Below are 15,609 nucleotides of genomic sequence, written 5' to 3'. Positions count from 1 at the left end.
CTGTGGTTGCTGTGGGTACTGTGGTGGTGAGCACTGGTGGGCAGGGAGAAGGAGTTGCCCCAAGTCCCCACCTCTGAGGCAGAGCAGTGAGAAATGAGAAAAGGGCCTGAATTCAAGAGCCTCTGATGTCTGCAGGTCAGAGCTCCTCTGAGGGACAAACACTTTAAGTGCTGTTCCCTGGCTGCTATGTCTATCATACCCAAAGGAAAAATAATTTCTCTCTCTCCTGTCCTGCAGTAGCTCCAGGGATGAGCCTCAGCAGCCCTGACTGCATTCCAGGTTTACAACAGAGGTAAAAACATTTAATTCCAGCAGCAATTGCAGACAGTTGATGGGGTAGAGAGAAGATCTCCATCAGAATTTTAGAAGGAAGAGGAGGTCTCTAAAGAAAAATACTCCTTCAGCTGCAGAGAGTCTTGTGTTTTTTCAAGATACAAAGTTCTGCCTCTGACCTTTGGAGAAACTCTTCAGCTGCACTATGATATGGCTGTGAAGGAATGCAAGGCTCCTTCCTCTGTGTTGTTATCTCCCATGTAACTAGAGAAATGATCTCCGAGCCCCAGACACTTTGCTGGCTGCTGCTAGTCTGTCCTCAGCTGTTCTTTTCCTTTCATTTAAGGGAACAGTGTAGTGTGTGCAGCACAGAACAGTAAGCATGTTACCTTGGAGAAGAGCAAATCACTTTATATAAGAGTGAGCTTCAATATTTTGAGGAACCTGCACACACTTCTGCTCAGGGAATGAAGTGCAGCCCATGGTGCACTCAGCAGTTTGAGGAACGATGCCACGATGGGTCCAGGGCTGAAGTCATGAAGCAGAGCTGCTCCTCTGAGCACTTGCTGTGGGTTTGTCATATCCCCTTTCTGCCTACAGAGGAAAACACTCCCCATGCTCCTGCCACCCAGCAAGGCTTCAAGGAGCAGCCAGAGTCCCTGGTTCTGGTCAACAATCTGTTATCTTAAGACCTGTGAATGCAGCATTAGAGCTGACTCAGCAACAGAAGCTGAATAATTTAAATCCATAGCAATTCCGCTGCTGCTGCCCAGCCATGGATAATGGAAGGTACTCAGATTCATGCAAGGAGAGAGCTGGGATGACAAGCAGTGCTGCTGTCAGGCTGCTTCCTCTGGTTAAGAGGGAACAGCAGTGATGTAGGCATAAATAAGCAGATAACAATGCTCTGCAGTGCTTAGCTCAGAGCAGGCAGTCCTCGAGCACAGCAGGGCTGAGGCTTGCCTTCCTGTGGCATTTCTGGCTCCTGGATTGATGATCCATAATTTCACAGGGAGGCCACAGGAGCTGCTGGTGCCTCATCTCTCAGATGGCTAATCCCTCATCTTCCAAAATGCTGGAATCATCATCCCTGAGCAACAGAGGAAGCATGTGGAAGGCCCACACTGACACTTGTTCTCCATCTTTCTGTCAGAAGAGGATCTGTGTAATGTTATGAGGTGGGGGGGGGACAAAGGTTTGCTGTGCACAGGTTTTCCAGACTTTACTCTCTCCCTAATTGCCTCTCCACCTCCTTTATTATGGGGAGTAGAGGGGAGCTAATTTAACAGTAATTCTCCCCAAAGCAGTCTGAAAACCAGCACCCAGAAGCACAGGACAAATTAAAACTTGGAAGAAACCCTATGAGTTTGCAAAGCTCAGTAGTTAGAATCACAGAATCATAGAATCATCAAAGTTGGAAAAGACCTGTAAGATCATTGAGTTCAACCATCCACCCTACAACTCCTAACCACTAAACCACCCATTGTAGCTCTTCATCTACCCATCTTTTGAACACCTCCAGGGATGGTGCCTCCACCACCTCCCCGGACAGCCTGTTCCAATGCCTCACCATTCCTGTGAAGACGTTTTTCCTAATATCTAATCTGAACCTCCCCTGGTGGAGCTTTAACCCATTTCCTCTGACAACTGTCTTGTCAGTTAATAGACATAATCTGCCCTGGTCATACTCTTTATCTAGGAAAATGTTTCATCATCATACATCATATTTAAGGTGTAAAATTCCCAAAGGAAATTCAGAAATACACATTGAATAGATGTTCTTCAGGTTATGGTTCTTGAACTGTGCACTGTTGCCTCTAAAGGCATGATTTTAGAGATGCAGAGACTGCTGGCATGTGCCAGCATAACCACAGTTTAGTTCCTGGAGAGGAAGAGGTCCAAGCCCCAGATCTGGATGTTTAGGCAGCCCTTTGCCCCTCCCTGAATGCCCCTGCACAGGCAGACAGCTTCATAGCTTCTCTGGCACCTTTTGACATGAGTCATAAGGTGTTCTTTTTGCTCATCATTTGGATGAACCAAGCAATGCGACTGAAAATTCATCACACGTTTATTTTATGCTCGTTCAGGAACAAAAACTCAGGGAGAGAGATTCCCAGAGTGAAGGAAATAGAGCTGCAGAGATCCCAAAGGAAAGGAATATTCATGGCCCAGCGTTTATGCTATTGCTTAGTTCTGCGCTAGCTGGCTGCAAAAAAGATTTCTGCACAGGTACAAGTTGTTCAGCAACCTCTGCATCCAGCTCTTCTATCCAATAGACCAGGAGACATCTTGCCCACAGGCTTAACATCCACTCATTTCCCCCGTTGGAGACCAGGCAGTTCACATAACTCAGCCTGAATCTAAAAAATCCCACTTCTGGGAACTCAGAGTTTGGCGTTATGCCCATAATATGGGCCAAGGGCAAATCACTGCTTAATTACTGCTTAGGGTGCATATTTCTGCTTTCACTCAGGCAGGTACCAATCTGAAAGATGTAACAAGACCCTTATCAGGCTTCATTTAGCCCACCCTAGCTATTGATTCTATTGCACCCCACTGGTCCTGCTGTAACAGCAAGAATAGAGATCCACTGAGCTGTCTAGATGTTATGTTAATTCAGGGATCTCAAGATGGAGAGATATCCAGCACTTGGATGCAGTGCATGCCTGGAGGCAGTGCAGACTGACCTCCTGTGAGAGCAGATGAATGCATCATCCCACCTGGCAGGCTGCACTCTGCTCCTCTTGGAAAGAAATCTTCTGCTTTGCTGCTGAGTATCGAGCAGAACAAGAGCTCTGATCTCACCCCAAGCTTTCCATGTATCATTATTCTCAGGTCTGCTGTGTATTTAGATGCCGTGGTCCTCACCAAGAGCATCTTGCTCGGTTTTGCTAGCTCAGGCAATTTGACAAGAATGTAGAAACCAATTCTGCAAACCTCTTCACATTTGCCAAAATATTTTCTCCTGGGTTTGGACTAGCAGTAAAAACCCTCAACCTCCAGGCACTCTGAAGTATACAATTCTGTCACCTGCTTCTGCAGTGGACCTGCCAGGTTTCCAGAGTTCTGCAGGGAGCTCACAGAGGAGAGGAGGAAGTCTCTATTTTAGTGTTCACAGCAAGAAACAAAGCTAGCTGTACACCTGTGATTTGACACTGACATACTCTGGAGTTTGATGAACAGCTCCAATATCAATAACAAGGCAGGAAGGTTTGCACAAAAAATTAAAATCATTCCAATTGATGTTCACACCACAGTCAGCTGCAAGCTGGCAACTCATTCAGGTTTTATCTCTGGACAGACCTGGCACACAACAGGGCAGAATTAACAAAATGAGGAGGATCAGCAAGAAGCTTGGTGGGTCCCTCAGGTTTGCAGAAAATACACTTGAAATCTTGAAACCTGTGGGTTCCATTTAAGTGTAATTGATGAATGATTCAGAAGAGATGTGCACGTCTGCTGTATGCCCACAGCCCTGCTTTCAGTGATCAGCATTTAGAATTATTTCATTGCACAGCAGCTTTTCCTAAGGTCTCCTTCAATTACATAAGATGCCTCTGGATGAGGAAGCAGAGTCCCAGCAATACTCACCCAAACACTGCTTTGGAAGGTGAGCAATTCTGCAGCACCCGAGTGAGGACAGAGCTCCACTTACCTAGCAGAGCTAATGGGAGTTCACTATTGTTCTAAAATTGAAGGAGATAACAAATTTATTTTTCCCAGCAGGCCTTTTCTACTGAAAGTCTGCAGTATCAGCACTTTTCCATAGCCTCAGCTGTGAAAATTTGGGAACAAAGCCTCCCTGGAACCCAGAGCTCTGTCAGCTACCACACAGGAGTTGTCATGGTGTGTGAAACTTTCCTTGCCACCAGCAAAAATCCAGTACAACTGCTCCTCTCCACAGCCTGGATGAATCCTTCTCCAAAGAATGGGATCTGAACAAATTACACTCTCTCCAGCTCTGCTCTTAAAGGTGCCAACACACACCTGCAACTTGGAATCTCCCATCAGGACAGAGCTTCCAGTGGTCACCATCACCACAGCACAGGTACAGACAAAACTGTCCTATCTCTAGGCACATCAGCAGCCAGGGACCAGCCCTGATACATCTGCAATGGCTTCACAACAACTCATTTACCTCCCTCTTAGGATAAGATAAAATGCTACACCAGGAAGGCCAGAGCTCTGTGCTGCAGCACATGGGTACCCAGACTGGTGCAACCCCACTGTGCCACAGAAGGCTTTTCCAAAATCTCTCCCACAAACCTACCCTGTGAGTCTCATTTAGGCAACTCATGTCTAGAAGTAACAGAGCTCCCACACAGTTTCTTTTACCACCACTGTTTCCCTAACCCAGTCCCCACCATTCCTGCCCTCCACATGTACTTTAAAAATGCAGCTCCACAGTGTGGGACACTTAGGACACTGCACTTAGGCCAAAGAAAATAGTCCTTTGTCCACACCTCCCCTTGCTACCCCAGGCAAGATTCAGACCTTTTGCAGTTTATTGCAGAGTGATCATGAGTCTGACAGACCAGGACATGTCCTCAAGTCCCCTTGCTGTGGGGAGTTCAGGACAGCAGGCTTGGCTCTCCAAGTCACGTTGCTTGAAATTTCCTCCAGCTGAGACATTCAGTGAGTCAAATTCAGCATCCACAGAGGCTAAGCCAGTGTCCAGGAGAGTCAGCACTGCTGTACTGAGGTCCTTCCAACTGCTCCAGCAAGTGCATGAGGGTTCCCTACTCAGGAGGATGTGAGGCATGGACACCGTAGCAACACAGGAGGCAGCCTGAAGACATCTGTGCCTTCCCCTTCACTGCTCTCCCAGTTGTGAGGTGTCAGCACAGCAGTGGGGATCAGGCAGGAGCCAGTCCCTGCACTTTGACCACCGTTCCAGAACACACTGAGACCTCCTGCCCACAGCTGGAGGGTTCTACTAGATGGTTTTTAAAGGTTCCTTCCAACCCAAACCATTCTGTAATGTCACAGTTCTATGAGTTTAGGGACAGGGAACAAAAGCACAGGTGGAAATGAAACAAAGCAAAAATGGGACCAGAGGATAGTGATCCTGGATCAGCTTACCCTGATCTTAACTCAGGAAGAGTGTGCATGTCAGCAGTGGGTGACAGTTCTTGCTCTCAGTCCAGGATCCAATTCTGCATTGCAGAGCAGGACCAGGCAGAGTTTAGGGAATAGGCACTGGCAAGTTACTTCCCAGGCATCAGTGGAGAACCCCAAAGTACTCCTATGAATCCATGCTACAGAACAAATCAGGCTTTTGTTTTCCCACAGGTCTCCTACAGCCTGGCAGCAAATCAGCTCAGAGTTACTTCAGGGTAAATGCACAGAGAGAAAATTGAATTTACTATAATGGCTTTCATGGTCTTCCCTCCACTCCTGTCAACAACATCCTTTTGCCTGCCTTCCAACCTCTCTGATGTACTCCCCAGCTCCTCTGCCCTGCAGGCACAGGTCAGAACTGTGACACTGTGGATGGACAGTGGGTGGATACTGGCAGCACAAGGACCAAGCAGGGTGCTCAAAATCCCCTGCTCCCCTTCATCACCCCCCCCAGCTGTTCCCAGGTGTCCACCATCACCCCGAGAGGGCCCATATGTCTGCCAGAACATGTCACACATGTGCCTGTCCACCCAACAGACAGGCTGGAGGAGATGCCAGGATGACTCAAAAGGGAAACGCTCACAAAACAGCACTGAAATCCCCAGGGACAGTTTCGCAGAACACCGTGAGGAGGACGGGGAGCTTTGCCAAGGAAACGCAGCCTGACGGGCCAGCAGCGGGGGCCAGAAGCAGCCCCCTTCATCACCCTGCTGTGCATGCTGCCCAGTCAGACCACTGCTGTATTTTCACAGCATTTAAAGCTCAGCTTTATGCTTGCTCCTGGAAATCCACTGCACCCAACTCGAGCAGAGTTGCCAGGAGCAGAAGAGGCACCAGAGGCAGCCGTCTGGAGGGCAGGCTCAAGGTAGCAGCCTTGGGCGCCTACAGAGCCAACATCCGAAGCAGGGCTTGCTGTTTCGGCTCCCTCGAGATCCAGCAAGGAGAAACAAGCATTTCTAAGTGTGCAATTCGGCTGACCTAGTTCCACATGCGGTGCAGCATGGGAAGGTCTCCGTCCTTCCCACAGCCGGGAACAGAGGTGAGAGCTTTGGGATGCAGGGGTCGGTCGGCAGCTCAGCGCCGCTGGGCTGGGACGGACCGACCCGGTATGCAGCAAGAGATCCAGATACTACGGGCAGAACCAGGCACACCCGTGTCCACGCTGACATTGGGCCCTGATGCCTGGAGAGCCCTGCACTGCCCCAAAACACCCAGCAACACAATCCCACCCCAGAAACACCCAAATCCTCTCAGCTGCTGCTGCCATGGCAACGCCAGCAGACGATCCGCCAGCCTTTGATCTGCTGATCTGTTTAAAGCATGAAAAATACCATTGAGGAGCTGGGGAGCTGTGTGGACCAGCACCTGGCTGCCCCGGAGATGGAAAGCTCTGCAAGGATCCAGGATGGATGCACCCTGGCCAGCTCCTGCCACAGCAATTGTTTAACTTCCATGATGCTGGTTCTGTGCTCTGGCTCACCCACTTAGTGCAGTTTAACATCAGATAAGTGGCTGTTTCAGGGGGTAATTTGGGTTACTAATAAAAAATCCCCCTTCTCTCCCTCAATGATTCAAAAGCAAGATGCTCTTGCTCCAGGTTATCAGTGCCAGCAGCAAGTGCTGGGAGCTGAGCACAAGAGTGCCAACCACGGAGCAGCTAATGGGGACTCAGGAAGAGCTGCTACAAGCCACAGGAAACAGAGCCAAGTAACATCCAGCATAAAGCTGTCCCCATCTCTCGTTGCAGCATCGGGAAATAAAACCCAGCAAACAGGCTGCGGGAACCACAGGGAGAGGATGCTCTTTGATCCCCTCTCCACAGATCCCCTGCACAACAAAGACACCTCCAAGCTCAGGAGGGCTGCACTAGCATTTAGCACTACGATTCACTGAGGTTTTGCTAAAAGCCAATGCTGTCAGTGACAGGAAAGGCCAGACTACACACACCACATGCCCTTACTGAGCTACCAAGGAGGTTGGTTCAGGATAATCCAAGAATCTCTGAAGTGTGACAGCACAGAGGACGATTTGAAACATTTGAGGGTGTTTCATGCCAGACTTCTGACAGAATTTGCTTTACAATATGAACCACAGAAACCAGAAGTTGTCTCAGATAGAGAGAGAACATCTATGTCCTGACCTCTGCCATTTCCACCGCTTCTATTTGAAGACTCCACGATTGTAAAGTGTCCCTTATATTCATTCACCCCCTCACTAAACTTGTGCTCCCGGAGTAAAAAGAGGCAGCCTTCAGCAGACCACAGAAATGCTGAAGAGAGCTCAAGAACCTGGAGAAACAAGGTGCTTGAAGGAAGCAGAATGCAATTACCTAAGAAAGATTTTGGCTGAACAGAGGAGTCAGTCCACTCACATTTGCAGACATACACACACACACTGTCTTGGGAGAAGAATCACAGGATCTTTGACAGCAACTATAGAGGATGTTGGATACCCAGCTCACAAAGGTAGTTCAACTTAAAATCTTTAGATTTCCTCCTTTTGACCTCTTAGAAAACAGGAGTAGTCTGAATGCCTGCTTTGTAGTGAACACCCTGGCTGTGCGTGACTGTGAATGGAATTAAACTATAAATAAAATGCTGTTATTTCCTCTTTCAGCTTCCTCAAGTTCTTTTCAAGAGAAAAGAAGACCCATTTTCACCTGCCAGCAGGTAGAGGTTGAAAAACATGTTTTGGCCAGGATGCCCACATCGTTGCATTGAAGCTGCTTTGCTGCATCACCTGCTGACCATGGTTTGGAATGTGGGCCTGCTGGAAGCCTCCAGCATTGTAGTCTCTTCTCCCACCACTTTGCAACCCTTAGGGCCTCTTCAGAGACACAACAACCTCCAAAAAACCTCTGTATGCATGTTTGTTCATGCTGGTCTTCAAAACCATAACCATTCCATGAGCGGGCACACAGATTCCTTGATTCTCTGTTTTTTCCTGGCAGCTCCCAATCACATCACTGGCATATCATGTACCTCTTTTAATTTAAACATAAAAGTGCTATATGCTTATTTTCCAGCCACTTTTCATCACTGAACAAGCCTAACATTACCCCAGTAATATGCTGGCAAAGCTCGGCAGTAAACAGCTGACAGCTTGAGGGTGGGGAACTAACTGCAGTGGCTGCAGCTCCAGAAAGAGGACAAAAAGTGTGTTACTTGCTGTGTTTGTTGTTTTGTTGTGGTTTTGTTTTAGGTTTTTTTTCCAGAAACCTCCTAAGACCAGTAAAGGAATGTCTGATGCTTTCTTCTCTGCTGAGCTTGCTTTTTTCTTTTTTTTTTTCCCTCTCAATATGTTACAACAGATTCTTTCTGTCAAGAACAAACTAGAGGTTCATATGTTATTACTGGACATCCTCCATTCTTCTCCTCTTTATGCAACACTGCACTTACTGCCAGAAAAATGGACAAAACCTCTGCAGAGACCAAGTCTGTTCAGACAAAAACTTCCAACCTGCAATGCCCCTTCACAGGGAATGGACCATATCTCCCAGATTCATGAAGAAGTTTCTTCACCATTGCAGCTGTGAGCAAAGCCTCTGGAGCAGTGTGCTCCAAGTGTGAGGCATCCCATGGATGGGTTCACAAGTTTTGAGAAGGAATTGTGCTGATTTTATACTTCTGTCCTGTGATCCTGCAGCTACACTTACTGCAATCTCAGCACGGCAGCCATTTAACAACAGCCTTGACAGGAAGCATTTTTCCCAGCACTAAGAGAAAGGGGGTCAGCCTGCTGACCATCATGGTGCTCTTTAACAGGAGCACATTGCTATGCATCAGTGCAGTGCCACGTCCAAGCTGCGTGTATAGAGAGCTGACATGCCATGCTCTGCTGAGCAATTCTTGCTTGGACCAGATCTACTGTCACTGTGAGCTGAGAAAATTCTGCCAGGAAAAGAGCTGAAGAACTAAAAAGCTTAGAAAATTGTAGCCTGCAGGCCAAATACAGATCCCATGCAGGCAGCTTCCAGAGCTGAAATACTTCTATGCCAAGGACAGTGGCTCACAGATATAATTTCTGTTTCGTCATTAAAGATGGAAAACAGAACTATTTCCCACTGCATTAAAAGCAAATCCAACACCAAAAGCCAGTTAGGTTAGTTTTCCCTTTCTAAGAACCCTCTAGCACACCATCACTCCATTCTCCACTCCCCAAGCCCACTGCCAGGTTGAATATTTTCATCCATCGTGAGGCAAATGGAGGGGAAAATAAAGAGAGGAAGATAGGACAAAAAAACCCAAGAAAAACTCCATGCAGATTTGCAAGGCAGGGACACTGGTCACTAACTGGGTTATTGAAGCTTAGCAACTTTTTAAGAACAGACTATTTACTCTTACAAACCAAGCCAGGAAAATAATTGACAGTAGAACATTATTGATTCAAATAGCACAGTACAAACCTTGAAAAGGAAGAGGAGTCGCATCATTACAGCACACAGTAAAAGCTCACACTTCAGTCACAACAGGGGACAGCTGATCCCCAGGCTTTAGCCTTTTCCTTCCCTTTTCAGATGAACAGAAAGGTTTGGTTGGTATCTCATCTCTGCCTAAAGCTCTGGCAAATGCCATCCAGTGGAAGCAGGGTACAGCCCAAAGCAGCCACTTCTCTGCTCCACCACTACAGCTTGCATGGAAATACAGGGACACTGTAAATCCAGGGACAACTGACTTCTAAGGGTTTTCCTTGCATTGCAATATATTTTCACAGCTTTGGTATGTTGTATGTTAAGATTTTGCTTCTCCCAGCCAACTAATCTGAGGTGTTAAAAAGGCTGGTAGTTTCTGAATCTTTCCACATGATGATAATAACCAGCTTAACTTTGCTATTAAAAGATTATGGAGAGCAATGGAGCGAATGGGACTGGCTTGTTTTGGCCATTCCAGTTCCAACAGGAAAGCCAGTCATGTCCAATGTCCATCCAAAACACCAGCACAAGAATCTCTCTCTTTTCAAACTTCTAAGTCAGAGAGACCAGACATGCAGCAAACCTCCAGGAAACAACATGACAACCTCACCACAAGGACCTCACCAGCACTTCACCCAGAGGCAGATAGGTCAGAGGAATTAGCAAATGGATGGTATGTGGTTTATGACATTTCCCAGGACCCTCACCGTAGTTCCACAAGAGATTCTAAGGTATCTCAGTGCTGTTCACAACCTGTAAATGGCAACATAGAGCTGAGATATGGAAGAAACAAACATCTACTGCTCAGAAGAACAGTTTCCCCAAGCACAGGAGCGTTTGCATGCCAAGACACAGCTCAGGTCTGAGAGGCAGAGGCTGCAGCTGGGGACAGAGGAAGGAGAGCAAGCTGCTCAAGTACTCAAGAACACACTGAGTTTAATAGCAGCTTGTCTGGAGATGGGAGGGTCAAATGCTTGTAAAACCAAGTTCAGCATTTCCCACAACACTCACCCGAGGCAAAGTTCTGAGATCCTGAGTGACCACAGGCTGGTTCAGACACTCAGGGAGCTGGGCAGACAGCTGAGTCCCTGTGAGGTGACAGCACAGACACTGCCCTCTTCTCTTTCCTGGTATATCCCTTAAAGCATATGACAGACCTTCAGAGTACATCCCATCCTGTACATTAGGATGCCAGGCATCTGTACTGCCTCAAGGTCCTTGAAAGCACCATATGACATAGGAGAGGTCTGGATGGAGCAGTCACACTCATAGGTCAGTGTCTTTGCTGTCAGATATCTGCACAGACCTTGTGGGGGCATCCACAGAACGGGGCAGTATCATTCCCATGTTCAGAGATGCTCTCTGCAGGTTGGGAAGTACACTGATAAAGATGAAACTGTCCTTAGCTCACCCCACACCTGTCTCTCTCACCCACCAAAACAGCACATTCTCATAGCATTTATCTTATTTTTGCTTTGTGCTGCAATCAGCAAGTCCTGGGAAAGACACAGTGCTCCCCTACTCCAGGCATGGCATGATGACAGAACTAAATGGACTCTGAATACACTGCATTTCCTGCAAAGTATCCGGAAGCCTTAGTTTTCTGGACAAATGATACTGTAAAAAGATGAAAATATTTATTATTCCTTTGCAGAGCTCATCAGATTAGTTAAAAATCTAACATAGTTTGTACTCTGTGAAGGATTTCAGCACTCTGAGTTTCACATTTACAAGGTACAACATCTGCAGGTGAATGCACCCTGCAAAACCTGGAAAAAGTCCTGTCCCCTCAGTGCTGTGAAGGACCACAGCCTTCACCTCTGTTTGCTGTTGTGCTGCAGCTTTTTACCTTTCTGCTTTAACAGAAGTCTTCTCAGAGACCTGGACACACACACACACAGACACATGCGCACGCACATGCTCTCCTTTCCTCATCTTTGTATAAATATAGAAACCTTGCCTGTTTTCTAACCGCTCTCCTGCTGCTGCATTCTCTCCCTCTGCCTCCCCAGACACTCCTGTGAATACCTGCTGCTTTGTTTCTGATGTGGATTTTCACTGAGGCTGCAACATTCTGAAGCCGCAGATTTAACATTGTCCCCTACATTTGCATCCCCTACACAGAACTGTATGGCTCTGGCTTAGTGTTTCACCCAGTCAGCAAAATCTGGTTTGCAAATTGGAAAGGAGCTTTTGCTGCTGTTTGCAGTGTTGTGGCTCAAAACATAACATAGTTCAGCTGTGAAAGGAAATCTGAATTTTCAGATGTTTCTGCCATATTGAGCAGTTCCCCAGGATTCTGCTCTTTACTCATCTGACATTTTAACAAGGCTGGATCCAGGGCTAACATTTTCAGAATCTACCCTCATGGCTTTTTCAGACCTGGAGGTGAGGACTGCCAGAGAGATTCAAGTAGGGCAGGGAACCCAAAAACCTCTGCAATCCTTGATCCATCCTTCCATCACACCCCCAGTAATGCTGCACCTTTCCAGACCAGCACAGATAGGACATATTTCTGAAGAACCTTGACATACTTAGACAATTAAAACAAATTAGCATAATTCAGACTAAACTTCTAATTTTAGCACTCAGTAAAGCTGCTTTCCTTTGAGCTCAGGTGTAGAGAAGCCTTCAGCCTCAGCCTTCAGCACCCTGCAGTCAATTCCTACTGTGAACAAAGTGAGCCCCACAGCCAGGGCTGTCACAAAGGGCACTGTCCCTCCCCACTGAGCCCCTCCAGGCTCTGGCTCTAGACAGGACTCGCTCCCTGCATGCAGCAACTGCCCAGCCCAGGGACCACGCATGGAGGACGGGGCACAGCTTGAAAGAACTTGCCCCTGAAACAGACCTCTAAATGCTCTGAGGTTTCAAATGTTGCTCATTCCAGTACCCTGGAGTTTCTCATTCCAGCACCCTCATAACTGGTGGGCTCACCAAGCACACATCGATGCCATTATTACCTGAATAATTAACGAGCCTGCAGAGCAGCGGTGCAGAGTGGCCCCAGCTTCCCCTTGGTGCCTCCTCCCGTCTGCTCTGACCTGGCTGCCCTCACATCCAGATGCTGATGTTCTGCTCTCCCCCTCCCTCCACGGTGCTGCCTTTCCCTCCTGACTGGAAATGTCAGGAAAGGACATGGGTGCAGTCTCTGAACTGTGCTAGCCAAGTGCTGTACGAGCTGTTCTTCACTCACAACTGACTTCAGGATTTGTGGACAACTATCTACTGGCCTTCCCAAGTCAAACACAGCTCATTATGTATTATCTCACACTATCTGAGAGATCAGGTTCTCTTGGCACCACATCCTGCAAAGGGAAAGGCAGATAACGAAAGAAGAAAAAAGTAAACACCAGAGAGGAACTGCTACCATACAAACGTTCTGATTTTTCTAATTGGGCCGTCTGAGAGATCTCTTGGTCTATGCCCAATGCAACAAATAAACTAAGCCAGGAGGTCCCTACTGTGAGGGAACATGGAGATCAGTATAATGCCTGCATTGCCATTTTCCTTCCTGCACACAAATATGTCATGCACTGTCCTTTGCCATTCCTCTCCCATACTTAATGCAAACACTGAAATGAAAATACAAATGCGGGGAGTACAAATGCTCCCGTTATAACCAGTGCACCCTGCATTGCAACCTATTAGAAAATGCTGGAGGGTGACTGGGAGCAGCAGCGAGTGAAATTAGACAGAGTTTAGTCAAAAGTAAGTTTGAAACACTCCCTTCTTCCTGCTGACTCTATACCAGAGAGACAGAGAGAGAGAAGGAGTGGAAACGTTCGTGGATTGTGAGCAAAATGCCCTCCTGTAGGCCTCAGAGGGCAGAGCAGCACAACGCAGCACAGCACTGCTGCTGTTTCAGTTTGTGACAGCATTTCCAATTGCACAGGACCCCAGTGGCAGGGCAGATAAACAGCATCAGAGGAAGTCACCACCACACCCCCCCTGTGCTTCCCAACCCAGCCTAAAGCAAGAGATAAATATTTATTAGGCTTTAGATGAATCAGAGGCCTCAATCTCCTGACAGTGCAGCCAGCTGATGTAACCCTCCCCCAGAGTTAGTGGAACTTGCTTCCCCAACAACTTTGGCAGAGCTTGGAGGGACACAGGGTTAGGGTTAGGGTTAGGGTTAGGGTTAGGGTTAGGGTTAAGGTTAGCAGTTCAGCTGTGGCATATGGGCAGAGGTGGGGTGCAAACACCCCCCCCCAACAGCTCGATCCCTCAGTGCACTGGATCACCTGTACTTTTACCTGTGCTTTTACCCAGTTTTTTAGCAGTTGTGCATAGAAAATACCTTCCCAGCTGTACTCCTGCTTTGAACGTAGGAGACACAGTCCAGAGAAAAAAATGAAGATTGTGAGGTGCAAAATCCTTTTGAAAGGCTACATAATGTCTTGATAGCTAAAGACTGAGGCCATTCCTGGTCAGACAGTTTAATTCTTTGTCTACACTGACCCTTTGGTTACATTCAGAGTGCTAAAAGCTAAACTGTCCTTGAGTCCCAAAAGCTTTGGGTCTCCTGATATCTCATGCCCCTTCTCCCTGCCACTGCACAGTAGCATCACATCCTAGGCAGAAGATGGCAAATCCTTCACAGGAAAATTGCCTCAGACAGCAATTACTGGAGTCCAGACACCCAGTCCTGTTGCCAATGTCTGAAGCCTGGCAGGAGCTTCAGTGTCTGCATGGCTTCACCCAGTGCTGAACTCACAGTGCTAAAGGTGGCTTCTTCAGAGCTGTACCACACCACGCACTGGTTAACTTCTCAGGGAAGGTGCTCGTTTTTGCCATGCAAAGAGTTTTGGCTGAGGAAAGAGCAGTGGAAGACAACAAAAGTTGCAGTTGGAGCTGTTGCTCTAGGAGCAGGCAGAGAAAGGAGACAAAGCAGCTTCGTGTTCTGAGACTCTGCAGCTGACATGGTCCTTTTTCTTGCTGGTGAGCCCCAGGTTGCAGGTTAGGTACTAACACAGCTCCCAGAAGCCAGTGAAGCCCTGGAGGACTGAGGCCACTGAATACAAGAATCCAGCTAGCCCAGTCCAGCTACTGTACGAGGTCAAACATCCTGGTGTGAACAGTTCACACCAGGGCTCAGAAGTCCAGTTACCCTGAGGATGTTCTGAGACATCTGCAGCCCAGGTCTGCTGAAATCCTTTTCCCTTCTGCTGTCCATCACTCTCCCCTCTGCAGACCCTCTAAATCCAGCACAGGCTGAGGGCTGCTGCTTAGTGACAGCCCTTTGAAAGGATGGCAAGCAAGCAGAGAGAATAGCCCCAGTGGCTTCTCCTTGGCAGCACTCCAGCAGCGATTTCTCACCCCAGTTCCTCATGTGCTTATTGCATAATTCTGACAGAGGTGTCTGGATTTTCCATCTCAGGGATCCTGAGCTTGGACTGAAGTTCCACCCTGATTCAGCTCATCAGTGAAGAGCAGGTGAGTGAGATCTTTTCTTTGTCACACAACAAGCACGAGTGTGGTCACCCTGCGTGACCGTGTTTGCCTTACAAAGGAATTATCTGTAATTGCTTCTCTGTCTGATTGAGATTGTGGCTGTTGTTCCAAACTCTACTTGATTTGTTCTACTTCCCACCTTTGTCTCGATTCCTAAGCATGAAAAAATTCTTACATGCAATACATAGCATCTTCCATGTTGCCTGAGTCTTGTGAGTTGCCCATCCAGGATCTACACCCTCTCTTAACTTACCTCACACGCCTCAGCTTGGAGTTTTTTCTGACCACTGATATTATCTGATTATGTTCCCATACTCCTTATCTGTGCTTGAGAATACAAAGGGAGTCATTCA

The sequence above is a fragment of the Calypte anna genome, chromosome 22 (genome assembly GCF_003957555.1).
Source record: "Calypte anna isolate BGI_N300 chromosome 22, bCalAnn1_v1.p, whole genome shotgun sequence".
NCBI classification, from domain to species: domain Eukaryota; kingdom Metazoa; phylum Chordata; class Aves; order Apodiformes; family Trochilidae; genus Calypte; species Calypte anna.
The sequence above is the reverse complement of the archived record's forward strand: the minus strand, read 5'-3'. Positions refer to the sequence as shown.